This window comes from Narcine bancroftii, chromosome 12, assembly GCF_036971445.1.
Source record: "Narcine bancroftii isolate sNarBan1 chromosome 12, sNarBan1.hap1, whole genome shotgun sequence".
NCBI classification, from domain to species: Eukaryota; Metazoa; Chordata; class Chondrichthyes; order Torpediniformes; family Narcinidae; genus Narcine; species Narcine bancroftii.
In genome coordinates, this window is record NC_091480.1 from 84,964,977 (window position 1) to 84,988,111 (window position 23,135).

The 23,135-nt window shown below is 40.9% G+C and overlaps 1 long non-coding RNA gene across 1 annotated transcript in view; it reads left to right on the forward strand.

The window, feature by feature from the left end:
* The first annotated feature begins 2 nt into the window (after positions 1-2).
* Positions 3-23,135, forward strand: part of LOC138747782 (uncharacterized) — a 45,186-nt gene continuing 22,053 nt past the window's right edge. Inside the window, exon 1 of the long non-coding RNA XR_011347655.1 lies at positions 3-382. This is a non-coding gene — a long non-coding RNA (uncharacterized lncRNA). The remainder of the gene's footprint in view (positions 383-23,135) is intronic.

Below are 23,135 nucleotides of genomic sequence, written 5' to 3' on the forward strand. Positions count from 1 at the left end.
ATACCACTTGGTGCAAAAAATATTCTCTCTTTCCAATATTTTTATTGCGTTATACACCCACATACAGTACAATTCCGATTCTCAGAAATCTTCATTTATCCAATTTTTTTTGGAACTGAACTGACCTCACAGGTTGGAAAAAAAAATTCACTCGACATGAAATTAGAACATCGATTGTCCTCGTTTCAGGTAACTCTCTCCCCTCTCTCTTTCCATTTCTTCTTTACCTTGCCCTACTGACTTTTCTCTCCATTTCTCCCCCTTGTCCCGGCTTCATCATGGAGAATGACCTCCTGGCTGCAGCAGGGACGTCGGGCTCTCGGCAGTAGCAGGGACCTCGGTGGGGAGGTGTCGGTGATCAACGACAGATAGTATTCTTTTGGTGAGAATTAAATATTATTTTAATGCTTAAAAAGCCTCCTCTTGTTGTTTGTTGTTGCTTAAACAATGTTACAAGTGCTTTGTTGTTGCTACTGGGCTGTTTTTTTAAAAAATGACCAGTTCTCCGAAAAAAAAATTTGTCCGACATAGACCCAGTTCCGACCATTTTGGATAATTGGAATTGTATTGTATATGATCATACATAGATAATAAGAAGAATATATATCCAAAAAAGTAAAAGTATATCAACAAATCGCTGTAAACAACCTGTGAAAGAGACAGAAAAAGCAAAATACTTATGAAACAAAAACTATTCTAACAATCTAACCCTTGCCTTGTGAAGTTATGTTTAAACATACATGTTCCATGAAAGAAAGGAGAACCAAACCGTAAAATGGGATCCAATAATATTATAAATTCTGAAAATAATTAAAGAAAAGAAAAAAAAAATTAAAACCAAAGCTTTCAACATCCTTTCGATGCTCAAAGAAAATAAATTTCAAGGGGATACGGAAATGTTTGCTGCAAATTTAGGCTGCTTTGACCGTTTTAAACATCGAACAGGATTACACAATGTAAGAATTACAGGGGAAGCTGCAAATGCCCTGATAAAAATGCTGCTGGAAATTTTCCAGAAATTTTTCAGAAAGGATTTGAAGTCATTGAAGCCGCAAAATTTATCTAAATGCTGATTCTAACATGGAAAGAAGCGTGGAAGTCCGCAGCAGTTTAGAAAAAGGGATTGCTATCTATAGGAAATTGTTTAATGAAAAAAAAAATCTGTGCAGTCAACTTCGGACAAATATTTTTCTAAGAAATAATTTAGTTAGAACCATAAAGCCATGGAACTCTGCAGCACAGAAAACAGGCCATTCAGCCCTTCTAGTCTGTGCCAAAGCTTCATTCCGCTGATCAGCACCCAATCCATAACCCTCCAGACCTTTCCCATCCAAACTATTCTTAAAACTTAAGAGTGAGCCCTGCATTTACCATGTCAGATGATAGCTTGTTTCACACTCTCATCACTCTGAGTGAATATCCCCCTAATATTCCCCCTAAATCCCTCCCTTTTCACCCTAAAGCCATGTTCTCTTGTATGGAAAGAGCCTACTCGCTTTTATTCTGTCTCTAACCCTCATCATTTTGTAAACCTCTATCAAATCTCCCCTCATTCTTCCACACTCCAAAGAATAAAGTCCTAACCCATTTAATCTTTCCCTGTAATTCAACTCCTGAAGATGTGGCAACAACCTAGTAAATTTTCTCTGCCCTCGTTTTAATCTTATTGATATCCTTCCTGTAGTTAGGCAAACAGAACTACACACAATACTCCAAGTTTTGCTTCACCAATATCTTATACAACCTCACCATAACATCCCAACTCAATACTTTGATTTATGAAGCCCAAGATGCCAAAAGAGTTGTTTACAACCCTGTCTACCTGTGACACCACTTTCAAGGAATTATGTATCTGTATTCCCAGATCCCTTTGTTCCTCCACACTCCTTGGTGCCCCACCATTTACTGTGTATGTCCTACCTTGGTTTGACCTGGCAAAATGCAACACCTCACACTTGTCTGAATTAAATTCCATTTGCCATTTTCTGGCCCATTTTTCCAGTTGGTCCAGATCCCTCTGCAAGCTTTTAAATCTTTTCTTCATTGTACACAACACCTCCAATCTTAGTGTCATCAACAAACTTGCTGTTCCAATTTCTCACATTATCATCCAGATCATTGATATAGACAACAAACAATAATGGTCCCAACATGGATTACCGAGGCACACCACTAATCACAAGCCTCCACTCTGAGAAGCAATCATCCACTACCACTCTCTCTCTTTTCCCATTCAGCCTATTTCAAATCCAGTTTATAACCGCTCCATGGATACCTCGTGTCTGAACTAACCTCCTGTGGTGGGACCTTGCCAAATGCCTACTAAAGTCCATGTAGACAACATCCACAACTTTTCCTTCATCTACTTTCTTGGTAACCCCCTCAAAAAACTCTATGATTAATTAAACAGGACCATGAACAAAGCCATGTTGACTATCTTTAATCAGCCTTTGGCTGTCCAAATACTTGTATATCCGATCTCTCAGAATACCCTCCAATAATTTACCTACTACTGATGTCAGGGTCACCGGCCTGTAATTTCCTGGTTTACTTTTGGAGCCTTTTATAAACAATGGAACAAAGTGAGCTAACCTCCAATCCTCTGGCACCACACCCATGGCTAAGGACATTTTAATGATGTAATTATGAAATAAATGAAAAATATCATAATTATTTTTATTAAACTTAACAGTTTTGCCATTACATGCAGCTAAAAGTTGTTTTTAAAACACATTTTTATGTCTTGATGGACGATCTGAAAGAACGGGGATTCATTGCAATTATTACCATTGATTCTATTAATCGCTTACGATGAATTCGTCTTACACGAGTATAAATGGGAATGAATTAATCACGTAAAGTGAAATTTACCTGTAACTTGTATTTTTGAAGCACTTAAAGTAACATCTGAAGATACTTATTATGAGTATTTTGAAACAAGGAATTGAAACCAAGGAGATTTTGTAGCAAATGAGGATCTAGGTTTAAGCAATTCCTTAAAGAGCAAGGAGGCGCTGTGAGGCTTAGGAGGGAGTTCCAGAGCTTAGGGCTTTGATTGTTGATTAGTAGTGGTGGAGTGATTGAATTTGGAAGATTAAATATACCACTTGATTTCCTTTTTTTGCTGTTGCTTTATTAGCTGGTTGTTCATTATTGTGTTTAAAATAATGAGTAGAGTCGGCAGATGTAGTGAACCAAAACTAATACTTTACTAACAAGATAAATGTATTTACATTGCTGGGGGTGGTGGGGGGGGGGGGGGGGAGGAGAGCTTGCAGCATGCATCCACAGCCTTCCGTATACTCCTTACTAATTAGCTAGGCACCCCGCACTTGCACAGTACGGCACTGTAAATATAGAGGCTGCAGCGCGATTACAGCAGGAGAACAGCCATAACAACAGCTGCCTACACAGGCTACCTGATCTTGCTAAGTGGTTAACCCTTCTCTCTGAATGCCAGCATTTCTAAAATTATTATTCTATTGTTTTCTATCAAAGTGGACAATTTCATGGGCGAGAAATTGTACTGCACCCAAGAATACACTGCACTATGTGCTCGGAGCAGGTGGTGGTTGGAGGATTCTGTGAGTCAGCCCATAGCAGTGATTCCTTTTCCATATGGAGTTCCAGGTGTCATGTGTGATAAAACAGATTGCTTTACTGCAATGCACATGAGGGTCTTTGCAACCTTCTGGCAATGGGAAGGTCAGGTAGGAAATCAGTTGGGCAGCAGATTCTCAGAAGGAGAAGATTGGTGGACAATTTGGGGGATGTCTTGGTAGAGAGAAAGGGGATGGGATCTTTTGGGCAGATCACTGGGAGACAACAGTTGGTGGGAATAATTCCTGAGAAAAACCTAAAAACAAACCTACATTGGAAACAGTTTGTTGATGCAAAACAAAGCGGCAGTACTGTCACTGGTGCAGTTTCGTGGAGAGTGGGCAGCGAAGTCTCAGCGCACCTCTGCAGGGTCCAACCACCCAGTCCAACTGCCGTCAGCTCCGCACAGGCTTTAAATGGTCTGTTAAAGGAGGTGATGGTTTATTTTAAAATCCCTCGACCGCGGGTCTAGCACCAAGATGAACTGCAGCAGCCAGGAGGGGTTTTCTGACTCTGGGGAAGCAGAGAACGAGTGCAGGGCACCAAAAAATGGGGATTCCCCTCCCCCCCACCGTTTGAGAAAGAGGGGCAGAGGAGACGACCCACCGGATGGTGACCTTTGTGGTGGATTCTGAGGCTGAAGAACACACAGGGCAGGCTGTTGGTGACTCGAGGCAATGAACCCACGTAGGCAGTGGGCTGCTGTCAACTGTGGTCAAATGGCTTGCACCAGGCAGTGGACTGGCTTGAGACTGGCTCGGGACTGGCTGAGGGGGTACCAGGTATTGGAACTGGGATGTGAGTGGGTGCTGAGGATGCTGGAGGCTTCTTGACTGTGACAGAGATTTGCATCTGGATCTTGGGTTGCTAATAGTTTGGGCTGGTCTGTGTGACTGCAGGCAAATCCATGGACATTCAGTGACTCTGGGGGGGATCTCCCTTTTGCTTCTCTTTCTCTGACTGTAAAAGGCGGTGGGCAATTTCTGCTGACAGCCAATATTTTTCTGCCTTACAGTTGTCTAAAGGAAATTTTGTGTAATGTCACATTTTCTATTTTATTACATGACAATAAAATGATCTTGAATCTCGAATTGTCAGTAATCTTAGGCTATTCTACATTTGGTCACTCTATCTGTCATTTATGTGGATTATAAATGGCACTGATTCTTGCTGATACCTACAAATTACAGTGTACCAGCCAGAAAAATAACCCATTTAATGGCCTCACCTGTGGCACCTCATTTCTCTGTCCCGTATGAGAAGTGTGACATCCTATCGATTTCCAAAAGGCAGACAGTATATGAATAAGGTGAGGGAGATTTCTTAAGTTAAAATTCAGTACAGTAGTTGCACTCTATATCCGGTAATTCCCTCTGATCTGGTGTGCTAATCTTAACCTTACAACTAAATTAGTCATAAACCAGGCTTCAATGCTGTTCAATCAGATCACTGTTTTCTAAGTGGCCTGTTACCAAGTAACAGATTTTCTATTTTTGCTTCTATTACTGATGCCAGGCTATTTGGTTTTTAGTTCCCTGTTCTCTCTCTCCTTCTTGGAGTAATTCCATTATGTTTGTCATCTTCCAATCCACGGACACCATTCTAACGTCCAGGGAATTCTTAAAAATCAAATTCACCAACATCTTGAACGAGAGCCAGCAGCTCTAGGACACTTGTTTACCTGGAGCATCTCCACCTTTACACATTAACCTTTGGTTCTTGCTTTAACCTCCTCATGCTAATTCCAACTTTAGATTCAAAAACCATCTTCGTGTGTTCCACTGTGAAGGCAGAAATTTTATATAACCATATATAACCATTTACGGAGCGGAAACAGGCCATGTTGGCCATTCGAGTCTGCACCGGTTCATTGATTTTGTGCGCCCTCTAATGGTCCCGTTCTTCTTCTTCTTAACCAGGGTTTCAATATCTCTTGAAAACCAAGGTTCCATACACCTTCCGTACATCTTACCTGTAATTCAGATCCTTTATATTAAGAAGTTAGACAGAGTTTAATTAAACAGGTCTTGGTTTATCTAATGTCCCTGTCATTTCATTCCTCAATATTATTATTATGCCAAGGCAAATAGCGCCTTTAGAAGACTACACAAAAGAGTCTGGAAAAACAACCAACTGAAAAACCTCACAATGATAAGCGTATACAGAGCCGTTGTCATACCCACACTCCTGTTCGGCTCCGAATCATGGGTCCTCTACCGGCATCACCTACGGCTCCTTGAACGCTTCCACCAGCGTTGTCTCTGCTCCATCCTCAACATTCATTGGAGCGACTTCATCCCTAACATCGAAGTACTCGAGATGGCAGAGGCCGACAGCATCGAATCCACGCTGTTGAAGATCCAACTGCGCTGGGTAGGTCACGTCTCCAGAATGGAGGACCATCGCCTTCCCAAGATCGTGTTATATGGCGAGCTCTCCACTGGCCATCGTGTCAGAGGTGCACCAAAGAAGAGGTACAAGGACTGCCTAAAGAAATCTCTTGGTGCCTGCCACATTGACCACTGCCAGTGGGCGGATATCGCCTCAAACCGTGCATCTTGGCACCTCACAGTTCGGCGGGCAGCAACCTCCTTTGAAGAAGACCGCAGAGCCCACCTCACTGACAAAAGACAAAGGAGGAAATACCCAACACCCAACCCCAACCCACCAATTTTCCCCTGCAACCGCTGCAACCGTGTCTGCCTGTCACGCATCGGACTTGTCAGCCACAAACGAGCCTGCAGCTGACGTGGACATTTACCCCTCCATAAATCTTCGTCCACGAAGCCAAGCCAAAGAAGAAGATTATTATTTCTCTAATCTCAAAGCTGATAGCAGATTCGATTTTAAAAGGCAACCCTCTCTCATCTCCAGCCTCCAACTTTTCTTCTAATTTCCTACCACGTTTCTATGAATATTGCTACGTTATTTATCCTGAATTAAAGGTCCATCCTACTTACTCATCTTTCTATATCATCAAAACATAGAAATTAAGGTCATTTTATAGCATCTCACATCTGACATTCTTTTTTCATGATCTTAAAATTCCCCAAATTCTGCATCCACCTGATCTTTTCCTCCTCTTTAAATCTTCAGCTTTTAAAATTCGAGCTTGCCATTATCTGATCTTCATTTTGTGTGGTTATTTTCTGTCAGTTTTAACCTTAACCTGTCCACTATTTGCAACTGAGAACTTAACCTTGACTCTGTAAGAATAAGTAACTAGGTAAAGGAGTAATGTCATCCATATAACTACACATTAAATGTAACTTTGCCTTTACACTACTGTGGAATGTGTCTCTGGCAAGTTAATGTCAAGTTTAAAACACTGAAAGGTACTTTGGTTCTTTGCTGCCATGTCCTTTGTTAGCTGTGTCAACTAACATAGGCCTATTATGTCATTAATGTCACCTTGTCGTGGTGAAGAAGCTTGTGTGTCCTGAGATCCCAAGAGGGATGCCGTCTGGAGCTATGCCCCTGATAGGGCTTGGGCCATCCATAGTGGTAAGGTCGAGGGTGAGGTCCCTGACAAAGAACAATCCAACCAAGACCTCAACGGTGGAACAGGCAAAGTTACTTCAAACTCAACGGCTGTGAAGGTGGATGAGGGCTGCAACAAATCTATCAGCTCCAATTGTTGTGGTTTCCACGCCATTGGAACTAGTTAGTTGATTTGTGAAGTGCTTCTTGGGGTGCAATTTTAAGTACACGTTAAAGAAATATAAGCATAGGTGTCTTCGCTCAGTGGTCCACTTTCCACGCTTGGACTTATAAGCCACTTGAGAGCCCATAAGAACGAAGACCATCATCCTTGACCTCAAGGGATATCCATGACAAATTATGTCATTAAAAAGTATGAGGTGGTTACATTTTGTTTCCAAACAATATCTTTGCTTCTTGTTCTAAACATAATTCGTAGAGATTGAGATGCACCACCATTCGTTTACTATTAAATAGAGATTAAAATTTTTAATTTAGATGTACAGAATGGCAACAGGCCCTTTTTGGCCCACGAGCGCATACCACCTAAATATACCCAAATGCCATATACCCCCAGTACATTTTTGAATGGTGGGAGGAAGCCCATGCAGGCCATGGAGAGACGTATAAACTCCTTACAGACAGCATGGGATTTGATTGCCGATGCTGTAACATCGTCACGCTAAAAATGTTTTTAAAAATGTTGTTCTTAGATGTCGGAAAATGTTACAAAACACTTGCATGGAGGTGTGGACCATAACTTAAAATCTCTGATCTGGTTTAAGTTCTTCATGCTGCTTGGTGGATACATGTTCTATCTTTCATATATGAAAGATTGCTTTCATCAGTTGTGTTAATGTATTGGCCATACTTAGACATTCAGACATAATGATGATCATTTCTGGCAGAGTTCAGTGAAGTCAATAATACTGGTGATTGCCAGTAATAACTTTTTAGTTAACAAATTGTAATCACAACTTTCATTATTCAGTCCCTGTTCGGTCAGCAAGTCTCTCATTTCTTGGAGCTCTCTGACATAACTGTGCTACTCTAATAACGTGTTGTCAATTATTCATGTCCTCCCTCTGCATGGTGCACCACACTCGTATGTCAACACACTGTGCCAATTTTACTGAAGAGCTTCACTTAATGCCTCCAGCCCAGTTCCCCCGGCAGTTCTATATTAGAACAAAGCTAATACTGAAATTTCACAGGATGTTGACAGTTTCATTTGGATGACTGTTTAAGAGGATTGTCTTCTATATGACTGCAAATGACAGTTATTTATCTCTCTCTTGGACAGTCTCTTGGGGTTGGAGATGACTGCTAGCACTCCATTTCTACAAGTTGACTGGCCTGCGACCAGTTGATTCCGCCACAGGTGGGGAATTATTGGTAGGTACTTGATGAGCACATGGGTGGATACTTCATGAGATGGTGCTGGGCTTCTGTGTATCCTGACAAATGTATCAATTCTCAATGCTTTCCTGAATACTCCTCCACGTTGAGCAATCGTGGGTGAGCAATATCCTGACTGAACGCTTCAGAATTAGGACTAGGAGTAGGTCAACCGGCCCATTGAATCTGCTCTGTCATTAGCTGATATGATGATAGACTCCTCACCACCTACCTGCCTTTTCCCCATATCTCTTAATTCCCCCACTTGGTAAAATTTATCCAATTTTATCCTAAATATATTTACAGAGGTTGTCTCCACTGCTTCAATGGACAGATTCATCACCCTCTGACAAAAGAATTTCCTCCTCATTTCTGTTCTAAATCTTGAGGGTATCTCCCCCAACATTGGAAAATACATTACCTACCTCTATCTTATCTATGCCTTTCATAATTCCAGTGAGTACAGTCCCAGATGACTCAATCTCTCCTCTTCATCTCTGAAGAATTACCTAAGAAGTGAACCTATAATACAAAGACCTGAGAGGATCTTCATAACACTTTTGCAGATCTATCTTTCCGAGCTCCAATATAAAGATTTTGTGCCACTTCCAGGAACGTACAGGTTCGATCCAGGAGCCTGCTCCTGTGGTTTCCTCTCTGCACAACAAATGCGTGCAAAGTCAACAAGAGTTAATTGCATTAGAAAATTGCTCACATTTCTAGTGATCTGCTGGGTCAGTTAATTCTTTCATAGTTTGAATTGTCTGATCTGATTGTGCATGTGCCTCCAGCATGGATATGGAAACATCGTTCTTTATTTCCATGACAAACAATGGAAGGTCACGCTCAGTGCCAGTTGTAATCTCTCTCAGGCGACTCAGGGCAGATTCTCACCAGATTCATTGGCATATCTCAAATATCTCCCTTCGCTCAAAGGGCAATATTTGCTACTGTAGGTATAGCCTGTAGTGGATCATCTCCATTCCACCCTGACATCTGTCCTGTTGGAGACAAGAGGCAGATTGTTGCTTCATACAATCTTGTTACTCTCCCAGCTTTGTTTGGCACTGGAGAACTGGATGGTGATTTCACTCAAGGTGGCTGTACTGTCTTGGCAACCAGATCCTCACTGTTACATTTCTAATATTTGTCTTGCTTCATTCTTTATTTTAGATCAGAGCAGGTTATTCTGAGATACAATTGGACAGTGCTAAATCTCCATTAATTTCACACGCCTACTTCACAGTAATGTTCATGCAGGCCCTTTGTTGCTATGGTTTTTCACTTTTATGTTTATGGCGGTGGACATCATTGTCATAGCGAGCATTTATTCCCTCTCCCGAATTGCCCATGAACTGCATTATCTGCTAGGCCAAGACAGCCCAGGACAGTGAGAATGCTGAATGCCCCAGAGAACGACTCACACTAACCATCTGAGACTCTCATGTTTATGAAACAATATTTATTTATTCATTTGTACATATGAATACATGTCCTGCATATGTATGGTTTGTCTGCATGTGTGTTATGCCTGGTTGTGTGTCTGTGTGTTTTGCATGGAGGACGGAGAACACTGTTTCTTCTGGTTGCACTTGTGGAATCAGATGACAATAAACTAGACTTGACCTGAAGCCATTTAGTGGACAGTTAAGAGTTAGAATGGTAGATTTTTCTCTCTCCGAAAGACACACATTTTTATTAACAATGTGTTCTTTCCATTATTGACTTCAGCTTTTTATTCTCATGTTCGTAGTCTTGAACCCACTGAGTATAGGTTGATTATCAACAATCCATAATTCCCATCCCCACCTCATCATTCCAGATTCTTTCACTCACCTGGACACCAGGGGCAATTTGCAGTGGCCAATTAACCTAACCACCCTCAGACACGCAAGAAAACCTGAGTGCCCAGATGAATCCCACGTGCACAAAGGGAGAACGTGCAAGTTCCACACAAACAGCATTGAAGTTTGAACCCAAATTACTGGAGTTGTGGAGCTTTAACCACAGCATTATCGTGAAATCCAAGTAATTATACTTCTTTCCCCAGCTTCCATGGTGGGAACCCAACACATTCTTCCAGATCAATAGCCCAGGCCTTTATACACAAGTCCAGTCACTTAATCACTATACCAAGTGGAGGCAGAATCACAGCAAGGTGTTCCTTCTTAAATTCAGCCTTTGTCCCAGTTATGAGTTCGGCTTCCACCTAAAATTGTGATGCTACACAACAGAATTTAGAGGCGCATTTGCTGATAGATAAGGAAAATCATACAGTTCTCCAGTGTTGCAATATCTTACTGTGACCAGATTAAAAATACACATTAAAAAGTAAGAATAACTATCAGAGGGTATTTTCTGAAGCCCATTTTAAAAATGCATTAGGTAGGATTTTATAATTCGACAAGGCAAGAATATGCAAAGTCCTTCAACAAATGCTGGTGCACGCCTAGCCTTTGCCAACTGCAGACTTTAATTGATTTGGATTTCCTTCTACATATTCAAGAGCATTAATGGCAGTCAGACAGAAGGATATTGAGGTCATGAAAGTATTCCCTGAGTCACCTTGACCTCATTATCCAGAGCTGATAAAGTAATGACCATGCAATGCTGACAGTATATGAGGCAATTATGGAGTACCACTAAGCCTCTTATTTAAAGCAATTTCACTGCCAGCGCAAAGCAAAATGTCATTCAGGGTATATTAGATATAAAATATAAAAACCCACAAACATCAACACAGGTTGAACAAAACAATTTGCTGGAGGAACCCAGAAAGGTGAGCAGGATCAGATTCCCCCAAGCCATTCTGTTCCTGAATTCCCAGAACATATGTGGATAGTGTACCATGGACTTTTTTGGATGTGTTTTAATATTTTAACTTGTGTTTATGTAAATCTGCTCTGTGGTCCTGGAGAAACAATATCTTGTCTTTTCTGTGCAATGTATGGTACGAATGAGAAATAAAGGTGACTTGACAGGTAAATTACGGTTGACATTTCAGGTAAGAATCTTAAAGATTTGACCTGCTGAGTTCCTCCAGCAGATTGGATTGTTTTTTCTCCAGATTCCAGCATCTGTAGTCTCTTCGGGCACCACGGTTAACGTAGTGGTTTCAGAGCTAGCGACCTGTCTGTGAGGAACGTTAAGAAATAGGAGCAGGAGTTGGCCATCTGGCCCATTGAGTCTGCTCTGCCATTCAATGGGATCATGGCTGATCTGATGACAGGCTCATCTCCAGCCACCTGTCTTTTCCCCATATCCCTCAATTCCCCTACTATGTAAAAATCTGTCCAACCTTGTCTTGAATATATTTTCTGAGGTCGCCTCCACTGCTTCAATCGGCAGCAAATTCCATAGATTCACCTCCCTCTGGGAAAAGCAGTTCCTCCGATAAAGGAGTTTGTACATTCTCCCCATGTCTGCGCGGGCTTCCTCCGGGAGCTGCATTTTCCTCCCATCCTTCAAAACGTATGGAGTTGTAGGTTAATCGGGGTATTTGGGTGGCACAGGCTCATTGGATGGAAGGGTTTGTTACCATGCTGTATGTCTAAATTAAAATTAAATGATGCCATTATGAGGATAATTCTTTTTATTCAGCCAAGACACAGGTAGACCTACAGGAGTTGCGCCCATCCGCACATACAACCAAATTGCTTTTTTTAAATGCTGAGATTCTTTATTAAAGGATCATTTGTTGAAATTGCTTTAATACCTCATTAAGACACACGAGTTATGACCAGTTACGGTGGTAAGTCGAGGACTACCTGTAAACTATTATTCATTTCTGTTTTGGTGGGAGCACAGTTGAATGGATGCCAATTATGTTATTTCATTTTGTAATGTGAAGAAATAAGGAAAATTCACAAAACCATTATTTTCCTACATTACATTTAAAATTTTTCCTATTATGGTGAATACTCATTGGACACCTTTTGAGTAATGTTGATTAAAATAAATGTCTGTGGCCTTGTCATGTGGTGACCACTGCTTGTATAGTTGAACTACTGACAACTGCTTGGTATTAGAACTGTCAAAAAATAAGACAGCCATTAATATGGAAACACTCCCATTTAATTGGTCCAATTATTGCTGATGAAGGAGAGTGAGTACTAAGCATGAGGAGTGTGACGAGATCCAATTAAAATTGTCAGATTTATTTGAATCACAAGAATCAATTCTTGACCATCAATTCCCACAAGTTCTAGTCTGTTCAGTTAGGACCATATACATTGCTCTGATTTAAACCTTGCAAGCTAAACTTTCTTTTTTTTAAACAATCCCCACAGTAACGGCACACCATTAAGACATTAAGTTCCTTGTTTGGCTCGACCAATCAATTTAGTACTTCCATTGGAAAATTCCTAATTGTTTTCTACCAAATGACAGTAAATTCTACCAGAACATAATTGTAAAATTGAACAAAAGATCACAGCCACAGCGAACTTGTAGAGACAGAGGGCCTGCATTAAAAAAAAGCCATGAATATTCACAGGACCAGGTGTAGCAATGTAGCACTGGGTTTCATTGGGCTGGAAGAGAAAATGAAATAAGCCATTAACTTCAAACTGGTTTGGTTTGGTTCAGCTTGCTGAGGGCTTTGACCTACAGGCTAAAACTGCAATTCAACAATAATTGATATTAATGGCCTCAATTATCCCATTGTTATTTTTAGTAGCATTTAGTGCTTTAGTATAAATTCTTGTCTGCATTATTTTAGTGCCATCATCTCCTCGCTTAAACCCCTATTTATTTAACTGTTTAGAATGGTGCAAACAGGGACTGCACAAACCAGTGGGCAAAATGATGAGAACTGGGAAAATTAGGTAGAAAACAGGAACTTGCTGTAGTCAAGTTTATTGTCATCTGATTGTACAAGTACAACCCAATGAAACAGTGTTCTCCGGTCCTTGGTGCAAAACACGCAGATACACAACACGCGTGCAGGTAAACAATACATTTGCAGGACAAATATTCATCTATATAAATAAATACTGCTTCGTAAATATGAGAGTCTCAGATGATTAATGTGTGCAGTTCATTTGGTCGTTCAGTATTCTTGCTGTTCCTCAGCCTGGTGGTGCTGGCTCGGGTACTCCTGTATTTCTTTCCCGATGGGAGCAGCTGAAAGATGATGTGCGTCATCCATGATTTTTCATGCCTTCTACAGACAATGATCTTGTTCGATCATGTCGATGGAGGGTAGGGAGACTCCATTGATCCTCTCTGCACTCTTATGGTCTTGTGGATTGACCTCTGCAGCCATTAATATGTACCATCTGTACCATAGTGATTGGGAAAAAGTAGAGTGAGCATTGCTCTGTGTCAAGACATGTTTTGAATATGACCTCTATTTTTGCTAGGACTTACCTACAAAGGCCAGTTTATGATGTTCCACCTCATCAAATGGATCAGTAAAGAAAGGATGAATTGGCACATGAACACAAAACCGAGCCCTTATCGTGTTGTGTTTCGACCCACTTCTAGATCATGGAATTAATGTGACATCGTATTAAAAAAGTTCACAAATAAACAAAATCCATGACATTAGTGACTCCATCCATGCCCCAGACCTGCACTGGGTGCTAACCTGCCACCCCTCAGGCCAAACATTCTCACTTAAATAAGCAATTGCAAATGACGACATGGGATGTTGATGTCAAGTTGATGTTGATGTCTGGTCTGCAATGTACTTTGTAGCAGGAGTAGATTCATTGGTAACTTTCCAAAAAAAAAAATCTGAGAAGGATTAGCAGGATTGTGAGGAAAACTGGGTTTGTGCCATCATATTGGCCACTCAACCATGAGTTTCTTTAGGTGATCTTAAATTTGCAGAAAGATGTGTTGTATGTTTCCATGTTAGGAGAAGATACACTCTAACTTCACAAAATTCAGAGCATTAAAAATAACCCCAGATCTAATAGACAGTCAATGGCTGTGAACATTTTACTGTTTGGTATATTTTTGTAATAAAGGCACTGAACTTTGAGCCATCCAGATATTTATATTTTCAGCTCTTTTCCACTGAAAACTATAGAGATATTAGCATCGCTTGCCTTGTGTAGGATGAGACACTATTCCTCGATAGTAATCAGTCCCACTTATGTGTTCATGCAAATCTAATTTGCATATCAAGTTATACATGTGCATAATACAATTGAAACAATTGGTGAAGGATGATGAAGTTTTACCTGGACCACGTATTTGCATCGTAGTATTGTTGCTAGCAAGCACATGTGTAGCAATAGTGGTATAATATTATTCAGATCATATGTAGATCTCCAGACATACTCTGTCATGTTGGGTTCACATTGCCATTTTCCTTGAAAACTGAAGCCAACATTAACTTGATCTTAAGAGTTCTTCACACACTTTATTTTTTTTCAGGCCTGGCCTTAGGCGCTACGGGACCCAATTGGAAACATTTTTTGTGGGGCCCCAGGTTCACCACCAAGGTCTGTAGAATCTTAGAGATATAAATAAAGTTTACTATTATAGACTTTATATCTCTGTGGTAGAACGGAAAGCAATCAAAATGTGTGCTTAAAAAGTCCACAAGTGTTAATGGACCAAATGGATCTAAGCCCATTTTAATATAAAATTTCATACATGTAAGCCTGCAAGTAAATAAACTGACGCACAATCAATTGCACAAAGACTGAAATAATCAAAACCGAAGGCTTTCATTGGCTAGAGATGGACGACATCCCTGTGTTGCTCCCTCACACTGACCCGGACTCGAACTGGGGGCAGGCTTGTGGCACGACAGCCTTTAAGGGGGAGAAAAGGGAGGAGTCACGAGCCGGCCAGTGAGAGCAGGGTCAACCGGGAAAAGTCATGTCATTTACATATAACAAATATGTACAATAGTGGCTTTACCGCACAAACAAAATGTGTAGATCACCTTTAAAAAACAAATAGTTACAAAACCACTTATTTTAGTGACTAAAATGATTTAGTAAAAATATTAATTTTATTTTTATGTTTTAGAAAAAAATTCAAGATGTAAGTGAACAGCATTGTTGGGAACAAATGATCTTTGTTTTGAATTTCTAAAAATCACTTAACATTAATAAATTATAAATGAGTCATGATTATTGTTGCCTTTTATCATGAGAAAAGTTATCTTTTTTGTTTATTTCTCTGCAAAGTCTTTTAGGATTTTGTATAAGTTCAAACTCATGCTAATTTCAGATTCAATGGACATAATTGCCAAACTGTTCAAGCGTTTGATGATCTCAAGTAAGGGACTGACTAAAATGCCTCAGCCTCGCATTTTGCTTTAGCATCATCAGTGATTCTTCTAGTCCATCACAAACTTGGTACCGTACAGCTCTGACACTTTCTATTCTACATTCCCATCGTGTTTTACAGACAGACCTGACACATGTTTTCTAAAAACAATCCAGTTTTTAGTAGACGATGCAAAAAAGGTGTAAATATGCCACAGAGTTCCAAAGAAAGCCATTGCCGTCTGGTCATGTTTTGGCCATGTCTCCCAAAATTAGGTTGGAGTTGTGACATGCGCATGGTACAAAGAATTCTAGCTCTTGAATTTTTCGCTAGAAGTTGTGCCTGCACTCCTGAGGTGTTACCCTTCAAATTGGCACCATTATTGTACCCTTGTCCACGGATATTTTCAACATCTAGCCCTAATGATTCACATTCATGTAAAAGAGTGTAGCATAGATTTTCACCTGTGCTAATTTCCACCACTAAAAACTTAATCAAATATTCACATAATCCTGCTGGAGCATTTGATTGTATACCAGCAGCTACATATCTAATTGCCATTGACATTTGATTGTACACCAGCAGCTACATATCTAATTGCCATTGACATTTGGTCCTGATGACTGACATCAGGAGTGCAGTCAAGAATTATTGCAAAATACTTAGCAGCCTTGATTTGCAAAATGATTTCATCCATTACATTAATAACCTCATTCTGGATGCTTTTTCCTAAATAATGATCATGTTTTTTCCTTATTCTGGATTTTTCACAGATGATCTTGCATTACTGGATCAAACTTTCCTAGCAGCTCAACAACACCAAAGATATTTCCATTATGTGGTGTTCCTCAGATCCATGGAATGGCAAGTTTATTTCCGACAGGAACTCTACATTTGCTCAAAAACTTGATGCCAGCATTTTGCTTCTTGTCTGATGAGTTTTTCTTGCACTTGATCTATAGTATTTTCGGCAGATGATCTTTGCTGCAGTTCACAGCAACTGAGCATAGCTTGCAAATGCTTTTGGAGTTCCTCACGTTCAGCCAGTTATTGAAACCTCACTTGCTGTGTGTGGTAAACCACTGTTAAGCTATGATTGGTTACTGCTGGCTGGACACGCTGACCGAGACCAATCCTGCCCACAGCCCTTTGCATGCTCTCCATTCTACTCTGCCTCGATCAGTCAATGAGGTTGACGGCCGTTCCAGTCTACAGTTTTATCACATCAATCTTTTGATGGCGTATTACTGCGCTATTGTTAAAAAGCAACAGAAAACTTTGTCACTTGATGCAGAATTTATTTGCAGTGAAATTTTGAAAAACGTGATCCACTCTCATTTTTGGGGAAACCTTCTACAATAACTCCAGGTGGTCCTTTTTTTCCACTGAAAACTCCCTGACCCTCAGACTTATCATTTTTGGCCCAAGGATCGTCTGTTAATTCGACAGGACTGGCAGATTTGAATTCCAGTTCTCCCTTGCCTCCCAGGCACCAGCGTTCATGACATCAGGCGAGTCACCTCGTTTGTCAAATTCAACACTTTCAAAATGGCTGATGTTACTTTTAGTAAATGAATTCACACTCTGATTGTCTTGGGCAACTTCCTTCAGTGTACTCCTCTTCACTGTGCTGTGGCTGCACTTGGCTCTTCTGAATTTTCTGAGGTAGGTTTGCTGAAATTCTTATCGAATGCACCGTTCTCCTTTTCTGTCCCGGCCTTCTTTGCCTCATCTTTAGCCCCCTTCTTACTACTGCTTAAATATTTTCTTCCGATGTCCCTTAGTCTTTTTACTCGTATTTACAGGGACCACAGAATCCTAAAAAAATACCACAAAATATTAAAAGTATGTTCCGAGCTTGTTCACAGCATGGAATCACAGCTAAAAATGGCGCTGCAATGTTTGTTGACATTAATTAGTCACCATTAGTGCACACATGTTCAAAACTTGACCAGCAGTGGTGCTAAATCTAAATTTCGACTGAGTGTATCTTGGGCGATCCGGTATTTTGAAGGTCGTTATTTTGGACTTCTACTGTACTGTAAAAAAATTTCAAAATGTAAACAGTAGAAACAAACCCTACGGACTTTTTAAGAATTCAGAAGAAAATTAAAATCATTACCGTTCTCTATAAAAGCTGCAACGTGGTGTGAGGTGTACGTTGCAATGTGTTGTTGTGTGCGTTTGACAAGACTAGAGTAGATGTTACCCTGGCGCAGGGCCCCCTTAGGCTTGGGGCCCAATTGGCTTAAAGCCAGCCTTGTTTTCTTGACCTCCCTTGACTGGAATCAGAATCAGAATTTATTGTCATGAACATGTCATGAAATTCCTTGTTTTGCAGCAACATGACTTATATTATAACCATTTATATAAATATAAAAAATAGTGCAAGGAAATGATAAAGTGAAAGCAATGTCTGTGCTTCATTGTTCATTCAGAAATCTGATACCAGAGGGGAAGAAGTTGTCCTCGTGCCGCTAAATGCTCGCCTTCAGGCTCCTGTACCTTTTTTCTCAATGGTAGCAGAGTGAAGAGGGCATGGCCTGGGTTGTGGGCGGTCCTTGAGGATTAGAGGATTGATGGATTATGTTCCATGAATTGTTTTAGCATGGACTGATCGTCAACAGGTAGAAATTTGTCTTTGGTGCCAAAATGTCCACAATGCTAAAGGTGGTTTATTGCAGCTAATGAGTCCAGTATGGGAAGCACAGACTCTTTCATAGATGACAGAAGGGCTGGGCTGTTGAATAGTTTGGTAGGTTGGTAATGGTAACTTCTTCCATTTTTAAGCAGAGCCATTGCTTTGAGGGCATCAATATAATTTTGTTTTAGATTTCAGACACACAGCATGGTAACAGGCCTTTCCAGCCTATGAACTCATGCCAGCTAATTATACCCAATCAACCTACAACCTCTGTACGCTTTGAAGGATGAGAGGAAACCAGAGCACTCAAAGGAAGTCCATGTGGACATGGAGAAAATACAAACCTTACAGACAGCGCCGAATTCGAACCTTGGTCATTGGTGCTGTAACAGCATTGCGCTAACCATGCCTTCCTAATCATCCTGAATGATGCTTTTCCACTTTGTGTGTCATGAAATGGAGGATTCCAAGAGTCAGTGGAGATGATGCACTTCTGAAAGTTAGCTTTGAGTGCATCCTGAGTCTCTTTCAGGACCTGTTAAGATCCTCTTGTGTAAGATATGCAAATGATCTGGTCTTCCCAATGTAGCTAACTGAATGAAACCAGGGCCTCAATGTTTGGGAAAATAGAGGATTTTAGAGTCACAACATTGGTGATATTTTTCCAGTGCTTCAAGATACCTGTTCTACGTAGTCCTGTTCTCAAAACCATATCGGAGGGCAGGGATCTTCAGTGCTGCCCGGTAGACCATGGGGCATGCCAATCTGAGATGTTTTCGCTCTTTTTTAATTGACCAAAGATCACGAAAGCAGAGGTGAATATCTTCATTAGCGTCTGCCTTTACCAACAGAAGGTTCCCGATCTGCACATTTTCCAGGGCCTTATTGAGAAACGATATTATCGGGCAACAGTGTGTTTCAGCGGAGGCATATTGGTAGAGGACGTTGGTCTTATGCATGTTGTGTACCAGGCTCGTTCCCTTCCATGCCTTGATGAACAAATGCAAAATGTCTTGAACATGGACAAATGCAAGCACTGTCTGAATATTGCAGCTCAATCATGACATGGCCATTATTTATCCTTCAAAGTGCACCTGAATGCCTGAAACTACAATCTAAAATGTTGACTTTCCACTTCTTCTCATGGATGCTTCCTGACCTGCTGAGTTCTTCCAACAGTTTTCATTTTTCTCCAGGTTCCAGCACCTGCAGTGTCAGAAGTTAGATTATCTGGCAATTGATACATTGTTCCTTGCAGAAATTTGAAGTGTGAAAACCCTGAACACATTTCCAATATTCCTTCATCCCATTCCCCAAATGCACTCAGCCGAACTCAATTCAAACTGAGGTTACGTGCAATTGGAATACTGTGTGCACTTCTGGTCACATCATTACAGGAAGGATGGGGAGGCTTTGAGAGGGTACAGAAGAGGTTTACCAGGATGCTGCCTTGTTCAGAGGGTTATGGGGTTATGGGGAGAGATTGGACAAACTTGAGTTGTTTGAATTAAAAAAAATTTTTAGGCACACAGCTCTTCCAGCACACAACCCTGTGCCATCCAAATACCCCAAGTAACCCACAACCCCTGTACGTTTCGAAAGGTGGGAGTAATCCAGAGCACCCCGAGGAAACTCACGCAGACACGGGGAGAACTGCAGCACTGGATTCAAACTCGGGTTACTGTAATAGCATTGTGTTAACCTCTACATTAACTGTGCTGCTCTCAGAAGCAGATGAGGCTGAGTTTATAAAAGCATTGATCAGAATATTTTTGTCAGGGTAAAAGCATCTCACATTAAGAGAACATGTGTTTAAGATGACGCAGAGGAAGATTAAGGAAGATCTATGTGGCAAGTATCTTAAATGGAGGGTAATAGGTGGTAGCTGGAACAGGCTGCCAGACATAGTGATGGAAGTGGATACAATAGTAGCATTTAACCAGTGTCCAGATGGACACATGAAGGATATGGACAGATATCAGCTGAGTTTTAGTTTCATTTGGGCATCATGTTCATTACAGAAGGACCACAGAGGATCAAAGGACCTGAGCCTGCTTTCTACTGTTCTATGTTCTATAAATTTCAGGTTAAAGGATCCACCAGTTTCAGGAAGAAAGAGCAGTGTCTTTTGATTTTAAAACCATATTGTATTATTTTTACATCCATTGAACAGCCTGCTGTGGTAATGAATATTTTCAGGTTAAAGGGATGTACGAAAAGCTGGTCCATACCACTTTGGCCGATTGTCCTAATGACTGAGGAGCAGAAATGAAGGTTCCCATTATCTAATACCTGCAGTGACTTTCTTGAAAAAGAAATGGAAGAATCAAGACGGTGTTTCTCCTATCATTCTCTGTTCAGTCAGCAGGTTGGTGGGTTAGTCCTGCATCCTCTCAGACTGAACCTTTGATCAAAGTACAATAGCTGACAATCTGTCAAATCAAAAGAAAAAGATTGGGGAAATTAGCTCCCAGCAGACCTACAAGCTCTATATGTGAAATAGAACAATGGCCACTGTTCTGAAAGATCCTACACACTTTTGAAACTACCCTCGTGGGTTTCTGTCCATAGGGTGCAATTGTGCGGAATGAACACTGGGATCTTGTCCCTGAATCAGCTTGAAGAGTAATGGGGAAAGGCAAGGCCAAAGATGGAAGGAGCTGCCAATATAAATGAGCAGGGAGCTGTACTCTTGAATCATGTATTAACTGGCTCTTCCTGGCAATTTCCTCAGTGCCTACAGATGGACCTGGACACAGTATGTTAAAAAATTAAGTAAGGCAGCCAAGTGTGTCCGATACAACAGCAGCACAGCACGATTTACAAGCAATTCCTCGATGTTCTTTAGCCTGAGGGCCAAACATAGGTAATGTATTTCAAAAGTCAGCAAGGCACCCTGCACTCTGGTGCAGTGTAAATTAAAGTAATGCATTATTTTGAGGATGTATTCATTTTCTATTCTGTAGCACAGTTTGCAATCCTTTCCATCTGTCTATGTCTGACCTGTGAAAATATAAAAAGAGCACACAGCCATGCTCTGTTTACAATATTGTTCTCAACCAATTAATTGCTGTATTAAACTAACCACCTCTGAGTGTGACCGAGTGAAAATGGCCTTGAATGTCTTCCCTTTGATGTGAACTCGCCTATAATCAAATTCATCAAGGATTTGTAACCCATAATCCTATTGCTGTAATCATAAAGCCAATTTAAAAATATTAAGAATCTATGTTATTTTTCTACAGAAATGGATAACCTTACAATTTTCAAAATTGTCCCTGACCTGACATATTTTTGCCCACACTTGGCTTATTACATTTCTTCGTCACTATATATAGTGTGGTGTTATGCACAAACTTGGAAATATTACACTTCTTCCCCTCAGCCAAATTGTTAATGTTGATTGAGGGTAGTTAGGGGCCAGACACTGAACTTTGTGCTTCCCCATTAATTACTATCTGCTCATATGAGAAGAACCCAGTTGTGGCGCGATCAATGACCACTCGCAGACACAAAGCAAGAATCAAAGGCTTTATTGATCAGAAGACCCAGACATGCCTCCAGGTGCTGCTGGCTCATGTCCAAGGCAGGAATGAGGGAGGAGACTAGGGCTCTCGGCCTCTATTAGGGAATCTTATGGGGAGGGGCTACAGGTACAGAAGACAGGCCAGCCTGCCCAGCCCAGTGAAGATATGCCCGCAGTACCATGTTCCACCACACCAGTTATTTCCACTTTTAAAAAATCTCTGTCATAACCCATGTACTCTCACTGTAGTGCACTACCAGTAACCACCAAGACTAGGCTGAGGGAATGATAGGCTTTAATATACAGAAGAACCTTGCTGGCCCGGATCCAGGCATAGAAATGGCGGGAAGGGAGAGGTGGCTCGATCTTTATGACTGGAGAGCGTGTCGAAAGAACCAAAGACTTGTTGATCCAAACCAAGGCTTTTATTAACTAGAAGACTGAAGCCTATCACAAGTAGGTCGACCAGTCCAGAATGACCTGGTCTGGCTAGGAGCAATCCTTGAAGACCCGCCAGTAGGTGGCGCTACACTCTCAGCCAATCACAGTCATCCTACACGACCATCTGTACATATACACATTGGTGATAGAATCTGTACTATCACAATGGCCCAAGACCACAGGGGAGGAGTCATAAGGTAGGAGTCCTCAGTGGGTGGGCCAGCTCCATATACACAGTAGCCAACAATAACTATATACACTGGAGGAAACATATCACCACACTCACCTTTTCATCAGTCTTTTCTAAGGAACAATATTCTGAAAACCCTACCAGGTATCTCCTCAAAAAAACCTAAAAAAAGTAAATTAGTCAAACATGATATTCCTTTCATAAAGAGTTGATAACATAGATTCCAGCATTTCCCAAGCCCCAGGATCAGGTATGTAGGCTGACAGTTCTCAGTTTGCATCTCATTTTCTACCTTCCATTCATCAGGAACAATTCCAAAACCTATACAAATCTTCAGAGCATTCGTTGTGTTTGATAGCAAAAGAATCAGAATTTATTGTCATGAGCATGTCACAAAATTTGTTGTCTTGGGGCAGCATCACAGTGTAAACATTTATATAAACCACCTTACAAAATAAATAAAAATAGTGAAAGGAAAAGCAAAAGTCAAAGTGAGGGTTCATCATTTATTCAGGAATCTGATGGCAGAAGCGAAGAAGCTGTCTTTATGCGGCCGAGTGTTCGTCTTCATGCTCCTGTATTTTTTACCTGATGGTAGCAGAGTGAAGAGGGCATGGCCTGGG